Source organism: Nannospalax galili, unplaced genomic scaffold (assembly GCF_000622305.1).
Source record: "Nannospalax galili isolate Female #2095 unplaced genomic scaffold, S.galili_v1.0 scaffold137, whole genome shotgun sequence".
NCBI classification, from domain to species: Eukaryota; Metazoa; Chordata; class Mammalia; order Rodentia; family Spalacidae; genus Nannospalax; species Nannospalax galili.
Window position 1 is genome coordinate 1,111,177 of NW_008340203.1, and position 5,810 is coordinate 1,116,986.

The window sequence follows — 5,810 nt, forward strand, 5'->3', positions numbered from 1 at the left end:
TGTATACACACACACACACACACACACACACACACACACACACACACATCAGTGTTAAAGTCTACTCCAAGGTCCAGCGAGAAAAGATTGTTTGGAGAACTTCCGAATTCCAAGGCAGCTCTGTTGCAATGCAGAAGCAGTCTGGACTCTTAGACCCACATTATCCTTTTCTCCTGAAGGTTAGTGAGCCAAGGCTCCAATCAGAAAGTCACAAGACAGAGGGGCTCTCTCATCTGCCCTGCAACCTCCCCATCAGGCTGAACTCCCAGGATTGTACCTGCTTCTGGTTGCTCTTTATGGCAGAGCTGTTCCTCCCTCAAAGCACGCCTCCTTGTCAGTCTTGGCCCCAGGTTCAGGTCATCCTGGAGTTTATGCAACCTACACACGTCTGGTGCAGGAGAGCTCACCTTCCTGCCTGTCCCAGTTAAACTGTCAACTTGACACAGCCTAGAGTTACCTGAGAAGGGAGTCTTGATTGAGGGATTGCTCAGGTCAGATTGGCCTGTGGGCATACCTGGAAGCAGAAAGTTGTCTTGATTGTTGATTGATGTAAGAAAAGTGTAGGAAAAGTCCACCCCACTGTGAGTGGTGCCATTCTCCCAGCAGGTAGTCCTGGACTACATAAGAAAGCTCCGTAAGCATGAGCCTCTGAGTGAGCCAGCAAGCAGCTTTCCTCCAGGGTTTCTACCTCAAGTTTCTGCTTGAGATCCTTCCCTGACTTCCTCAATGACAGACTGTAACCTGTAAACTAAAATAAACCCTTTCCTCCTCTAAGCTGCTTTGATCAGAGTGTTTTATCACAGCAACAGAAATCAAAGGAGGATAGTACCTGTGTCACAATGCCAACAGAATCCCTTCTCAGCTGCCCACAATGCCCACGTCCTTCACCACCCTGGATCTTCATTTGCATGCTTGATCAACAGTTGCTGTATTCAACCCTGCTACAGAACTCATGCACAGGTTGGGTATTGATACATTCATTGACTAGATGGAAAAGCTAGGCTCAGAAAGGATAAGGGAGTATTCAGAATCACACACCTTGTCCCTAGCAAATACATAGACTCAATCTAAGTGTTTTGACTTCAAATGCAGGATTCATCTTGCCACCGTGGGCAACATTCATCCAGGAGGAAAGGTGGCTGAGAGTAAGCCTCTGGGCCTTCCATTCGCTGCTTTACCCCTTCGGTCAATTATTTCCCATCCTTTCCCTTCCTTTCCCACTCACTCAGTTACACTCTGGATACTGAGGTGTGCTGATGACAATTCTTCTCACTGATGGATCTGGCGGAGGCTTTGTTGACAATCTAAGCACTGACAGTTTAATCTTAGATCGATTTCATTATGTCTTCTACACATGGCAGGGTAACTTTTCTGGGCTATGTAATCGCCATTCCTAGGAATGAGCTAAATTAAGGTTGAGAACAGAAAAAAAGTAGCTGCTTGCTCATTGATTCATTCATTTAATCAAAATTCCTTTTTGGTTGTTGTTTGCTTTGGTTTGACTGTTTGGGACAAGGTTTCACTATGTAGCCCAGGTTGCTCTCAGACTCACAGTCCTCCTGCCTCTGCCTCCCAAGTGCTGGCCCATGCCTGGCCTTCAAAAACTATTTATGAGTACCTGCCATAGACCAAACACTAAATGGTACTCGGAGATACAGCAGAAAAGATGAGCCACGGGTTCCTTTCTCACTTGACTCTACAGACATGAGCGGCTAGCTTGACATTGTCAGTTTATATAAAAAACCTGGCGTCCTTAGCCTTGCCACATGGGATCTCAGGAACACAAGAAGACAGTTCACATGTTCTAGGCTCCAGGTCTCCATATATCTACACTCATGTAGAAACCAAGAACTCAAAAGACATTCCAAAAACTCAAAGCTCCTTGAGCCTTAAATGACTTTGTACGTATCATATCCTCCTTTCCTTCTTCAGACCCAGTGAACTCATAGCTATTCAGATCTCACTTTGGGTTGGAGCATCTGTAGGTGTTGGAGGTAGGACTGTTAGTCCAGGAACACATTGGGTTCATGGCCTTTGCTGGAGTCTTGGGCCCAGCTGTCCGGCTCCATGTTCCTCCTCACTACATGATGCACCAGCTGGTCAGGCAGTGGTTCTTGCCTGGTCTCCTTCTCATGGACCCTCAGGCTCGTTCACCATAAATCTCACAGATTCAGATATTTCTTGCAGTGTTACAAGTCTTGGGCAACAAACAAACTATACGGCAGCTACGTGGCAGGGATAGAACAGACAGAAGTTAGATCTTCCCAAAGGGACTGAGCTCTTACAGTCTCAATCTACATGTGCCACAGGGACAGAGAGGCCTGGAGAAAGTCAATTATCAAAGTAGAGGTCATGGAGACAGTTCTTGCACCAAGTGTCTTGATGCTGCCCAGAGGGTGGGAAGAGATGATGCAGGGGAAACTACGGTGCTGGGTTGGGGAGTCTCGGGAACTTGAGACCATCAGAGAAGGCCAAGCCACTGAGTCTAAACTTCCCTCTCAGCCCCTTTATATCCCATCACAACCTGGCACTGGCTTAAATGTTTTGACCTTAATATCTACATATTGTACCATTATCTTGTTCCTTGGCTATTCAGTTAACCATTCCTAGTCCCTTTTCTCATTAAAAGAATGTTGTACAAAACTTCAAATTTTTTAAAAATTTTTATACATCAAAAGAAACCAAGGTATAATCACAAAAAAGGAATCATTGATGCATCTGAGGAGCCTCTTGGTTATTGGATATTGGCTTTGGTGGGAAAGTCAAAAAAATGTATTAATCTTCAGAAAGGAAAATTCTTTTAGCCTTTGGATGTTTCCACCTTAACTGAGTGTTCACCTGTTTGTTAACGTGCATAGAAAAAAATGAATTTTCATTCCATGGCTGGTGGTGGAACAGGAGGGGGCAAATCCCTAGAAGGGCAAGGTACTCTTGGATTAAGGTTCAGTCAGCCTTCCCAAGGGAAGACATGGTAGGCGTTATGGTGCTTGGTCTTCAAGAAGTGCTACATGCCTTCTCTCTGTTGCTGTTTGCCTTTCAGACTCAGTTGGAGGATTAATGAGACTTAGGTAAACCCATTCACTCAACCATGTCTCCTGGCAGCCTCTTACAAGAGCCACCTTGTGTTACTGCTTGACTTACAGTTGGTAAAACATGATACAGCTGTTACCGCCAGGAAACAAACACAGGTGTTTGTCTGTCTGTTTGTTTGTTTTGTTTTCATTTATTTTATTAGCTGGCATGCAAGGTAACTGGTTTCTTATGGTCTCTTCATATACACTGTTTCTGTCAATCCTCCACCTCCTCCTCCTCTTCCACACCTACCCTTCATCACCCATCCTAACCCTTCCAGTTCCAGTATTCCACCCTCATGTCATGTGTATTCTTTTGCCCTTCCCATCCCCACCCCTTCCTTAAAACCTGTTTTTCCCCTCCCATGAGCCCTTTTCTATGCCCTATGCCCCCACTCACTCCCACAAAAATACACAGGTATAAAATTAGAAGCTAGGATTTTCATATGAGAGAGAGAACATGTAGCACTTGTATTTTGTGAGCCGGGGTTACCTCACTTAGTATAATATTTTCCCATCCCTTTCCCTGTAGATTTCTCTGTGGCTGAATAAAATCCCATTGTGTATATACACCTTTATTAAAAAGTGTTCAGATTGCTTCCTTTGACTTTTGTCTAAGATCAAGTATAAGAAAGTGTTCAGCATAGGTATTTTAAACAGTGTCTAAGGGGGACTCTGAGAGCCACAGCTGACCAGAACAAGAAAGGGCAAGCTCAAGATGCCAGAAACAAACAAAAATGAACACTATCCTTTTTAAATCCCTATTAAGAATGGGGTCATGGAAGTCAAGAGACTTTATGCTATCAGTGTCTCTGTAGACCTTCTTTATGTCTTGCTTCTTTGGTTCTAAAGTCAGTCACTGAGCCACCCACCAGATGTCTGGGGACAGAGCCATGATTTTTTAGATCTTTATTATCATCCTATGGTGTCATTTATCTTAATTTGTTCAAAAGAAATAGGTAAGGTGCTAAAGGACCCAAAAAGGATGGTCATTTTTTTTTCTAAAATCAACCCCATTACCAAGTGGCAGTTTCTTATTATTGGCTCCTTTTACCTCCAGACCCTATTCCTGTTTTCTTTACCTTGGCCTCCACCACACCTCCCACCCCCAAGAAAAGTAACTCTTTCACTGTAAAAACTGAGAAAAATGTAAAGGTCTAGATTAGAAGCTGGGCAAGAAGCTTAAATTATGATAGAAAACAACACTCTGATATCCTATGTCATTCAGTTTGTACCTCAGAAAATATACACACTGGGACACCAAAGAAATCATGCTGTTAGAAAGAGGCCAAAGGGAAGCTGGGCATGGAGGCACACGCCTTCAATCCCAGCACTTGGAAGGCAGAGGCGGAAGGATCTCTGTGAGGTCCAGGCCAGCTGAGGCTACAGGGAGACTCTGTCTCAAAAAGAGAAAGACAAAAAAGGAAGAGGCCAATGGAAAAGCCCTATCCCCCAAAATGGTTACACTACACATCCCACAGTTTGATGGCTCTTGAAACAGGGATCCTAGACTGTCAAGGTTCCAAAAGCTTTCTCTCTGGTTAGTGGAGGTAGATACATAGACTCCTAGGAGCAATAAAAACTTAATATGGAACAAAAGCCCCGAAGTGGTTATAATTAGGTATTTGCTCAGAGCTCCAAGCATTGAACAAAAGCTGCACATACGCCCCTACAGGGACTAGACCTATATTTGTGACACCCAGGCTATGAGGGTCCTATCAAGAAGTACAGAATTGGAGAATACTATCCATACAGGAGTTCCCAGCACTGATCCAAGGTTACTTGGAGCTCGCCAGTGAGTAATTGCATGCACCATTATTAGGAGGCATTGGCAGGACAGACTAGCCCATCTTTGAGACCTCTAGATGCAGTGTGAATGTTGTACCTTCAAACATCCCTTATCATTATCCTCCTCCTCAGCACATACACAGCTTCTCTGTAAACCTTAACTGGACTTCTAAAGTCATTTTCTTTAGTTTGTTAAGTAGAATGCATCTCTCATTCCTATCTTCTGGTAGGATTCATTTCATGGGCTCAGAGCCATGACTCCCTCTATTTCATAATGCATGAGACTTGGCACTTTATGACTTCACTGCTGAAGTTTTGTATATTCAGATGATGCCTCTCCCATCTGAGACTTGATCTCATGACCCTATCGTGGGAGTCTCCCAAATATACTATTTTTCAGAACGATGATGATACCCTGTGCCTCTTTGTAAAGTCACTTGGTTCCAGTAATTTGTATTTTTCTCAAAGAATGTGAATGTGCGGTGGTAATCTTAAGACTGACTTCCTAACCCTTCACTAAGAGTCCCTGTGACTCCAGTGACCAAATACAAGCCAGGTTCAGTGGAAAGACGGATGAAGATGGAGCATGAGAGATGGGAGCTTGCAGCCCTTCCTCACACCTACATGCACAAAGCTCTCCACTTGGGATATGGCTTTAGATAAACCAGGCTCTAGGGCCACTGTCTCGGTTACTTTTCATATTGCTGTGATAAAATACCCTGCTCAGAGCAACTGAAGAGAGAAAGGGCTTGTTTTGATTCACAGTTCAAGGACGCAGTTATCATGTTGGGGAAGCCTTGATGGCAGGCGCTTGAGGCTGCTGGTCACATTGCATCTGCAGTGAGGAAACAGAGAATAATGAATATTTATACAAGTTATGTTACTCCTTTTTATGTAGTCCAGGACCCAAGTCCAGAGAATGGAGCCACCCACTTCTAGGGTAGGACTTCC